Here is a 9,557-nt window from a genome sequence, read left to right as displayed (position 1 = left end):
ATGGTCAGCTCTTGGCAATGCTCCCACCTAGTGCTCCACAGCTAACACAGAACATTGTTGAAAGAGCAAACATTTGCAAAAAAACCAAACCCCAACCTTATTAGAAGCACAGACACGAAATGGAAACTTATCAGGCCACTTCTTTCCAGCCTTTAAGAAACCACCTGGACTGAATTTGCCAATGAATTTCGCTGATATGGAGTTTGATAACCATTTGGGCAAGAAACTGCTCTTGCCTGGACTGTTGCATAAACTGGACACAAAGAACCCGCAGAGAGAGGACTGCTGAACTTGCCTAAAGGTGAGATGGTCTTTTGGGGTTCCTGATTCATGAAAGAGTCTGTGAGACATTCTGTAGGACACAGCAGAAAGTGGCTGAACTGTCTTTGAATTTTTCTGCTTTATGGAAGTCTGCTGGATACTATGGGCCTGAAGGCCTTAGATGGGTGCTCCAACGGTACAGAGGAACTTTGGGTGACTATCCAGGCAGCGAGTTGTCTCTGTCATTTCTAGAGTTTGAAAGCTGCATATTTCTTGTTTACTTAGGTAGTATTATATCCTTCTGGAGTCTTTGATGGAGTTGAAGAATGGTTCAATAGTTATAGTTTTCCTTGTTATGATAAAAGATAAAATAGATTTAAATACTGTAACTGTAATTCTTACTTGATAACTGTTTTGTTATATGTAATTTTGCTATGTTAAAGTTAAAGCCTTCTTATTTTGTTTAAACAGAAAAAGGGGAAGTGATGGAGGACTTTCATTGGTTAATTAATAAACAAACTGCTTGGCCCAATAGATCAGAAAATTAGGTAGGCGGAGTAGACAGAACAGAATTCTGGGAAAGAGAGGGGAGACGCTTCAGGCAGTCACCATATGCAGTCGCCATGCCTCTCCTCTCCAAGATGGATGCAGGTTAAGATCTCTCCTGGTAAGCGACCACCTCGTGGTGCTATATAGATTACTAAATATGGGTTAAAGGAAGATGTGAGAATTATCCATTAAGAGGCTACAGGTAATGGGCCAGGCAGTATTTAAAAGAATACAGTTTCCGTGTAATTATTTTGGGTAAAGCTAGCTGGGTGGCGGGACGCAGCCCGCCGTTCCATCTACATTTCGCCTGTACGCAAAAGGTACACTTATATCCAACAGAGGAGCTGAAAATCAGACTTAGTGTTTAGTTTAGGGGTATGCTGGAAAATTCAACCACCATTTGAAAATTATTTTAGGAAAACAGACCACCAAAAACAGATTCACTGAATTTATTTTATTTATTTTTGATATAAAAGCATTCCACTTTATTGCTTTGAACATTAAACGTTATTAATCCAACCAATAGAAGAAGTTAAAGATATTGCTGTCACCTTTAAATATGAAATAATATTAGGAGCTTCACTGAATTATTTTAATTTTAAAAATCATAAAATATTTCTTATGAAAGAATTATTACATTCTGCTCAGCACTCTGAACATGTGGCTATTACTTCCTGAAAAGTTTTTATGTCCTGATAAGCCTCTCCACCGATGCAATAATCCAAATCAGACCAAATCATACCGAATTAGAAAAAGGCCAGGTTTAATGGATGCCAGCGCTCCCCTTCCAGGGCCCCCAGGGATGGAGAAGGAAGACTGGGAAAACCATGTGTTCATTTTCTGGGGGGCAGTTTAAACAGCCTGTGGGAGTGTTTTTGACCTTTTCTGGGGGAGAGGTCACCATTTGGCAGGCTTTCTTGGAGGTGGAGTCTGGACTGAGGCAACTCCCAGAGGAGGAGGCCTGGAATGGAGCCCTCCACCCAAACATTCCAGACTCCCAGACCCGTGGATGCCAGGGGCTGGGTGAAACCTGAACCCAAACATTCCAGATTCTTTGAATGTAAGGATGTCTGTCAGCAGCGGGGTGAAGCTTTCAACCAAACACTTCCCTCGCTTACCCCTCTCCCATCCCATGTTAAGAAGCATGATCATAAAGCAAGGTGTTCACAATAATTACATGGGGGAAATTATTTTCAAATCACCAACAATGAGCAAAAATTAAAATCCACTCACTCTACTGATGTCTCAAAATGTCAGCGTTAGTTTTTACATACCACCCCCCCCCCCCCGCCCAACTCTGTTTGTAAGGAACTGAAACATTACATCTGGTGAACAGCAACAATTTCAGTACACCTCAGATGCAGAGCATTTATGAAGCAGGGGAATAGAAGAGTATTAACAACAAAACAAGCAGACGGTTCAGGACTCCTTCAGTTCTTCACTAGTCTTAGAAAAACTTTCCAGAATACAGCTTCACACTGTTCTACAACAAGCACTGTGTGTTCTGTATCTGGTCCTGTGTTCTTGTAATGGTAATGATCTGATCTTCAGATTCTTCTAGAGGCTCATCAGCTTTGATCAATGCTCTGACTCATGACAGATTTGTTTAATCCGACGACCACCTTTGCCAATAATAGGTCTAGACAAATATTTGGGACTAGTTACTTGTGTAGAAATAATCGGTCTGCCAAGATCACCGATGAGCCATAGCCCCCTGCCTAGGAATCATGATATCCAGAACCACCCTGTGGTTCACAAGCCGTTTGCTGTTCTGATGGGCTTCGTGTGTCAATTGCATAGTTTCATAAACTAAGTTTCATAAACACTGAACCCAACCTTGCCATCATATCTGTCTCCTGGCCTTTCTCTTCTGTTGTAAGCCATTAGATCTTCCACTCCAGGTGACTGTGGTGGTGGAGGAAGAAGATTCCAAGCTCTGCTGCCACCGAGGCCACCAGGACCAGGAGGAGGTGGAGGAGACCCTTGATGAGGGCTCATACCATCATAATCTCTTTCAAAAGGAGGCATGGGACACTCACCTGACCAGGAGGTGTTCTGCCAATATCCCCCTTCCCCACAAGGGAGATCGCACAGGACATCCAGGGCAGTCATCAAACCTAATTATAAAACCACCATAAGCATAGGTGTCATCATAAACGTTGGGATCGTAAGGTTGTGCATGTCCTTAGATGGGACACTCAGATATAACCCTCCAATAAGAGCAACCGTGTCCATGGAATGAGGACAGCATTCCCGAAAAGCTCGGTTGTTGCCTGAGTGTTTTCTCAAAGTCCTTTCGTTTTAGTACCTTTGACACCAGTAATTTCTCCTGCCAGACTTTGATGAATCAACAGTCTCAACTACCAGACAAAAGTCCCTCCCTTTATAGTGTTTCTAATGTAAGCATTCCTATAGTTCTTCTTTCTCTAGATCATTGGTGAGTTGGTCTATGAGGGTGGAGGGAGCAGAAGCAAGGAACAGGGCTTGGATGGCTATGCGTACGATAGAGACAGCTCTCCCGGAGACAACTGGGCCCAGATAAGGACAGGCAGAGAGCAGGAAGTCTCCAGGCAGGGAGGGAGTCCTCATGTCTCTGAGCTTTGGAAAAAGCTGCCAGGCCATGATCGACTGTCTGACCAGCAAGGTCTTCTAACACATTCGGGAGCATCAGAATTAAGCGGGAGCTGGACAGTTGCCATGGGTGATGGCAACTGGAGATCTTCTTCCAAGGCAGGGATGATTGTCTTCAGAATTTCTCTGATTGTCCTACTATCAGCACGGAGACTCAGTGTGTGTCTGGGGCTACTGTTGGCTGAGATTGAAACACTGGCACTGGAGTCTGTTTAGTGAGCTTGCTTCCTTTTCCACTCACTGCCCCAGCATTCTTGCTCTGAAGCAAAATGTGCAGTTCAACCATCTCATCTGCTTTTCTAGATCTTTCAAAGGCTGATTATTCTTCCATATTTTCTGCAGGACATTTAGTAAGTTCACCACTGGCCTGAGTGTTGGGGAAGGTTTCTTGAGGCTGTTTGATTTCTGATGCGGGAGAATTGTCTGTATTCTGTCTATCATGTTTTAAACAAGTGCTGATTAGCCAGGCAGGAAGTATAAACGGGCCAACCAGACAGGAAGTAGAGGCGGGGCAAGGAGAACAGGAGAATGCTGGGAAGGAAAAAGCCCATTCCTCCCCAGTCCTGCCCAGACCACGAAAGAAGCAGGATGTGACCTGCCCTGCTGAAAAAGGTACTGAGCTATGTGTCTAACATAGATAAGAATAATGGGTTAATATAAGCTACAAGAGCTAATAAGAAGCCTGAGCTAATGGGCCAATCAGTTTATAATCTTATGGAGACCTCTGTGATTTTCTTTGGGACTTGCCAGCTGTGGGAACTGGGCAGGACAGAAACCCCTGACAGGCAGCAGCCCCTCCTGTTACAGATCTCCATTTTACTGAATGAAGACACCAATAGTTAACAATTGAGCAGGAGATGAGCAGAATGATAATGTCTATGCAGTGGAAAACAGGATAACCAGATTTATTTATTTTATGTGCATTGGTATCTCTGTGAGGGTGTCAGCTCTACTGGTATTGGAGTTACAACTGTGAGCTGCCTTGTGGGTGCTGGGAATTGAACCTTGGTCCTCTGGAAGAGCATCCAGATGTGCTCTTAACTGCCAAGCCATCTCTCAACCCCTGGCTTTAAACTTTCATCTACATGTTCCCATGTCTTTAAATGTATGGACCTGTCTTTAGGGAACTATGGGCAGGTATTTAGAGTGAAAGTGAGAACTTCTCCAAGCATTTTAGCAAAATATTATAGGAACTAGAGCAGAAACAAATGAAGCAACTAAAGTAGTGGTTCTCAACCTGAGGGTCGTGACCCTCTTGGGGTCAAATGACTTACTTTCTCTCTCTCTCTCTCTCTCTCTCTCTCTCTCTCTCTCTCTCTCTCTCTCTCTCTCTCTTCTTTCTGTGGGAATAGCAGCCCTGAGTTATGATATCCCTGCCCCCATTTGAGGTGCTTATCTGCAAAGAAAACATGTTTGAATACCTTCTGCTCCTGGAGTGGGGGAAGGAATTTTGAATGCACGGTGATTGTTCTTTGATCCCTGCCGGGGTCAGGTTACAGTCCCTTCGCAGCCCCCTCCTCATTTGATGCCATGGTATAAAAGCCAGCCCCAGCAGAACAATAAAGAAGCTGTTCCACCTCAGCCTCATGCTCTGTGCATGCATTCAACCTGGACACCCTTCACCAAATATTCTTGGACTTCAGGCTGTGCTGGCATGGCTCTTTCTTTCTTTCTTTCTTTCTTTCTTTCTTTCTTTCTTCCTTCCTTCCTTCCTTCCTTCCTTCCTTCCTTCCTTCCTTCCTTCCTTCCTTCCTTTCTTTCTTTCTTTCTTTCTTTCTTTCTTTCTTTCTTTCTTTCTTTCTTTCTTTCTGTGTGTCTACAATTTTCTCTGACTCTATTAGCCTAGCCTTGAAGGGCCAGTCTGTCCATTCCACAGTTGTGTTTAGCACATGGTACTGGCAGCTGGCTCAAGCCCATAGGTAATGGCTGGGAGCCATACCTCTGTAAGAAGTGAGCATTGGCCTGCATGAGAGATTGTGGGATTAGGAAACCACATCTGGCTCCTAATTTTTCTTAGCTTTCTCGGGCCCTATGTTTGGATATTTGGGTGCAATATGTAACAAGCTTTCTCAAATGTAATCAGACTGCAACTTTGAGTTCTGTATGGTGCCAGCTCTGGCCTCAGACTAGCCTTGTCAAGTCCACCCCTGGATGAGGGCTCAGTGTTATTCTTTTGGTCCCCGCCCCTTTGCAAGCCACGCCCACTCCTGCTACCTCTAACCTCTGGTCACCATCTTAGTTCCCTCTCTTCTCACTGTCCCCTTTGGTGTGTGCACACGTGCCTTTTTGTCTCTTCCCCCCTCTCTCTTTCCCTGTCTCCTTTAATAAAGCTTTATGCCTATTTTCTGTGTCTGTGCCATTAACCGGCCGCCGCCTGCCTTTAACCTGCCAAACGGCTTGGCTGCCCGTTCGTCCGCGAGGCCGGGCCAGGATGGGCTACCACCCACTCCTGTCCGGGGCCCACCGCCAAGTCTCTGCGGCGGCCCCGGCCCTGCCAGCACTCGCTTGCTTGGCTCTCCTGGCAGGCGCCCATCCGCTCATGAGAACTCAAGGCTGCTTGGCTGGGGGATCTTGCAGGGACTCACAACTGTCTCTGCTGGGCTGACAGCTGACCCGCAAACATTTTTAAGAACAAAATTGGTGCCAGACCCATGTAGCCGCTTGTCCCGGACTCTGGGGCTGGAGTGCCGGGCTATGGCACTGGCCAGCCTCCATCAGGACATGGTTAAGGACCGGGGGCCCTATGGATGACGATCACGTACGCTCTATCTGCCTGAACGCAGCTCCGCGACCACCACCGACTGCTAATCGTGAGATTTCCCCTTTTGGCTGGCCAAACGGCCCTGGCTACCCACTAATTGTTGCTGAGCTCCCCGCAATTTGCCGGAGTTCCTAGGGTCGGGGGACTTCTCTGGTCCCCTTCGCCAGCGTTCAACCGGGCTTGCATTCTTGGCTTAGCCCATGCCTGAGACGGCAGAAGCCTCTCAGTCTGCCCACGTCTGGGGGCCCGGGGTCCTCAGCTCTCCTTTCCTCCTTTCCTTCCTTCTCTCTCTGTCTCTTTACGTCACCACAATGGTGCGGCAGTGTTGTCACGGGACGGCAATAGTATCCCATTTGTAATATGAAGGACGCTTCTTTACAAATCCTCGATGTTTGTGCCATCTGCATCTGCATTTTGCCTAACGGGGTACGGTCCTTGTGAGGCTTGAAGTGCTATGGTTTTTGCAGGTGTGTTCACGGCCTCAGCTATGGGAAGCAAGCCTTCCAAGACTATCCAGTTAGCCACACTCATCCGTTTCTGCTATGCTTTTTTTGCAATTCCAGCCTTAGGATGGTCCGTTTTTTGTCAATTCCAGCCTTTCGCTCCCCTCTGCAGCTTGTGTTATGGCACGGCGGCTCACCAACAGAGCAGATCATGCCTTTAGGTCCCTCTCATTAAACTTAAAGTCCTTACAGCTCAAAAATTGTAACTCCCCCCTCGCAACACGTGGCTGCAGCCATCTTGGCTGAGAGCCAGGTCAGGTGACCAAGCTCTCCCACATTTTCTTCTGCATACCCTGCCTCTTCACCGGGTCTTCACTAAACTCCTCATGTTAACTCTGTTACATGTGTTTTGCGCAAATGGTATGTCTCCGATAGGGCCCATCAGAGTCATCCACGTTGCTCAATTCCTGTTCACTCTTTCTATGTATAATAATTGTTCATTACATCTCATTTCAGATTACAAAATCCTAAGTCTCATATTTTAAACTGGTTTGTACTTTTAAGTCTCTTATAAAAATGCCTTAAGCTGTTCTCTATCATTATCAATTCTGGCATTAAACTTTCATTGCCAGCAGTTTCTTCTTTCTGCCTTTTTACAAGTCTGGCTCTTACCTGTTAAGAGCCAGTATACTGCAGCTATATTTAATCCAGTCCTCAAGTGCTCAGAGATCTGGGGAATGTGATATTTAAATATTTAATTATTAAAAACTTTTCATAACAAAAAAGAGACAGGTTGGTTCCTAGTAGCAGCTCTCTGCTCCCTCCAAAGAAGACAGACGCATGCAAAACAACGTCCTTCTGCAGTTTGCTTCGACTGCCGAGCGCTGACCATTGGGCGAAACTGCCTTTCATCTAAAGACCTCCAGACATGAACAGAATCACTGGAATTGACAAGCCTAGCTTCTCAGGTCAAGGTAGGCCTGTCTTCCTACAGATTTCTTAGCCCACAGAGTCTTCTGGAGCCTGGCAGGCCTGTGCTAAATAACAAAGGTCAAGTGCAACCTTCAGCAACCATGGAAGACCCAGAAAGAGTAGCTCTGGATGCCAACCAAGTAAGTTCTCTGTCATTTTTTAATCAGTAACTCAAGTAAAATCTTATTCTTCTCAAAGATCTCTGACAGTTTGACAGCTGAGAGGTTTTACCAGGTTGAGGTTTTATCAGGTGACCTCACCAAACAAATTTCAAATCAAATTTATCTCTTATGCTACAGTCATTATATGTCTAAAACCTCTGTTTTCACAAACCCAAGGAGTTCTTGTGAATTCCAGGGAGCCGAATTAAGGAATCCATCTTAAACAGGTCAGATCCCCGCTCAACTCCCTGGTCCAAAATTTTTTTTCCTTAATTTAACTTTGTTCTTTGTTCTGCCAATACCTTAAACAGGATAAGGGACACCAGACATTTCCATGCCACAGACACCGGTCAGAAGCAAAGAGACCAGCTATGCCAGGATGTGACCAGCACCCAGCCTTCTCTCAGGTCCCACCCCCCCAAGACGACATCCACAATCAGCTGGAAGTAGTCTTGAGAATTTGCCTCCCCAATTACTTCAAACTGTGGTGCCTAATTTTCTGCTATTTTTGTAAGCAATACCTGGGAATGTTATTCTTTTGGTCCCCGCCCCTTTGCAAGCCACGCCCACTCCTGCTACCTCTAACCTCTGGTCACTATCTTGGTTCCCTCTCTTCTCACTGTCCCCTTTGGTGTGTGCACACGTGCCTTTTTGTCTTCCCTCCTCTGTCTTTACCTCTCTCCTTTAATAAAGCTTTATGCCTATTTTTTGTGTCTGTGCCGTTAACCTACTCCGCCTGCCTTTAACCTGCCACCTGCTTAGAGGCTGCCCGCTCCTACGGGAACCTACTGGCCCCTTAGGTCCAGCGAGTCTCTGTGGCGGCCCCGGCCCTGCCAGCACTCGCTTGCTTGGCTCTCCTGGCAGGCGCCCACCCGCTGATGAGAAATCAAGGCCGCTTGGCTGGGCCCTCCTGGGTGCATTGGGGACAGGCCGCTCCGGATCTGCTGCAGCTCCGCCAGCCTGCCACCACCCGCTACGGCCCGGGGATCTTGCAGGGACCCACAACTGTCTCTGCTGGTCTGACAGCTGACCCGCAAACATTTTTTAAGAACAAAACTCCGGACCAAAATTCCCTTTGTCCCTTCATCAGGACCTCTGAGGAAGTCTTGAGTCCATCTGGTTCCTCAGGTGGGAGGTCATGTCTGTCGCCCATCATGAGGGTGAAGGGACTTATGGCAAGTGAGGGGACAGTGAAGGGGCAGGATGGGGAGAGATGTGCACAGGAGAAGGTTCTAGGTAGATGTGTGCAGGAAGGCAGGTAGAAGCTAAAGGGGCAGCCTAATTATGAAGGTCTCCTGTGGTCCATGTTTGCTAGTGCAGTGGTTCTCAACTTGTGAGTTATGACCCCTTTGGGAGTTCAAAAATCCTTTCATGGAGATTGTATATGGGATATCCTGCATGCTAGATGTTTACGTTACAGTTCATAACAGTAGCAAAATTACAGATGTGAAGTAGTAGCAAAAATAATTTATGGTTGAGTGCGGGGTCACCACAACATGAGGAACTGTATTAAAGGGTCGCAGTGTTAAGAAGGTTGACCACCACTGTGCTAGGGTTTAGATTAGTTTGTTTAGATATTTCGAAGACTAAACCAATTGATCCCAGAAACCTGTGAAGCTCAGTTTAGTGTTTTTCAGTGGCAGATTTTTGAGGTTTTACTTGGTTGTCTCTGACAATATCTCACCCTAGAGCCTGTCATCCTCCTGCTTCAGCCTTTCAAGTGCATTTACCACCACATCCACCCACAGGTCAGTTTCTTTAAAAATTTTTAAATGTATT

At 46.2% G+C, this 9,557-nt stretch overlaps 1 pseudogene; it reads right to left on the bottom strand.

Moving 5' to 3' along the window:
• Window positions 1-2,257: 2,257 nt before the first annotated feature.
• On the bottom strand, window positions 2,258-8,819 carry LOC119821841 (annotated as a pseudogene).
• Between the last annotated feature and the right edge of the window lie 738 nt (window positions 8,820-9,557).

Source organism: Arvicola amphibius, chromosome 8 (assembly GCF_903992535.2).
Source record: "Arvicola amphibius chromosome 8, mArvAmp1.2, whole genome shotgun sequence".
In the NCBI taxonomy this organism is placed as follows: domain Eukaryota; kingdom Metazoa; phylum Chordata; class Mammalia; order Rodentia; family Cricetidae; genus Arvicola; species Arvicola amphibius.
The sequence above is the reverse complement of the archived record's forward strand: the minus strand, read 5'-3'. Positions and strand labels throughout refer to the sequence as shown.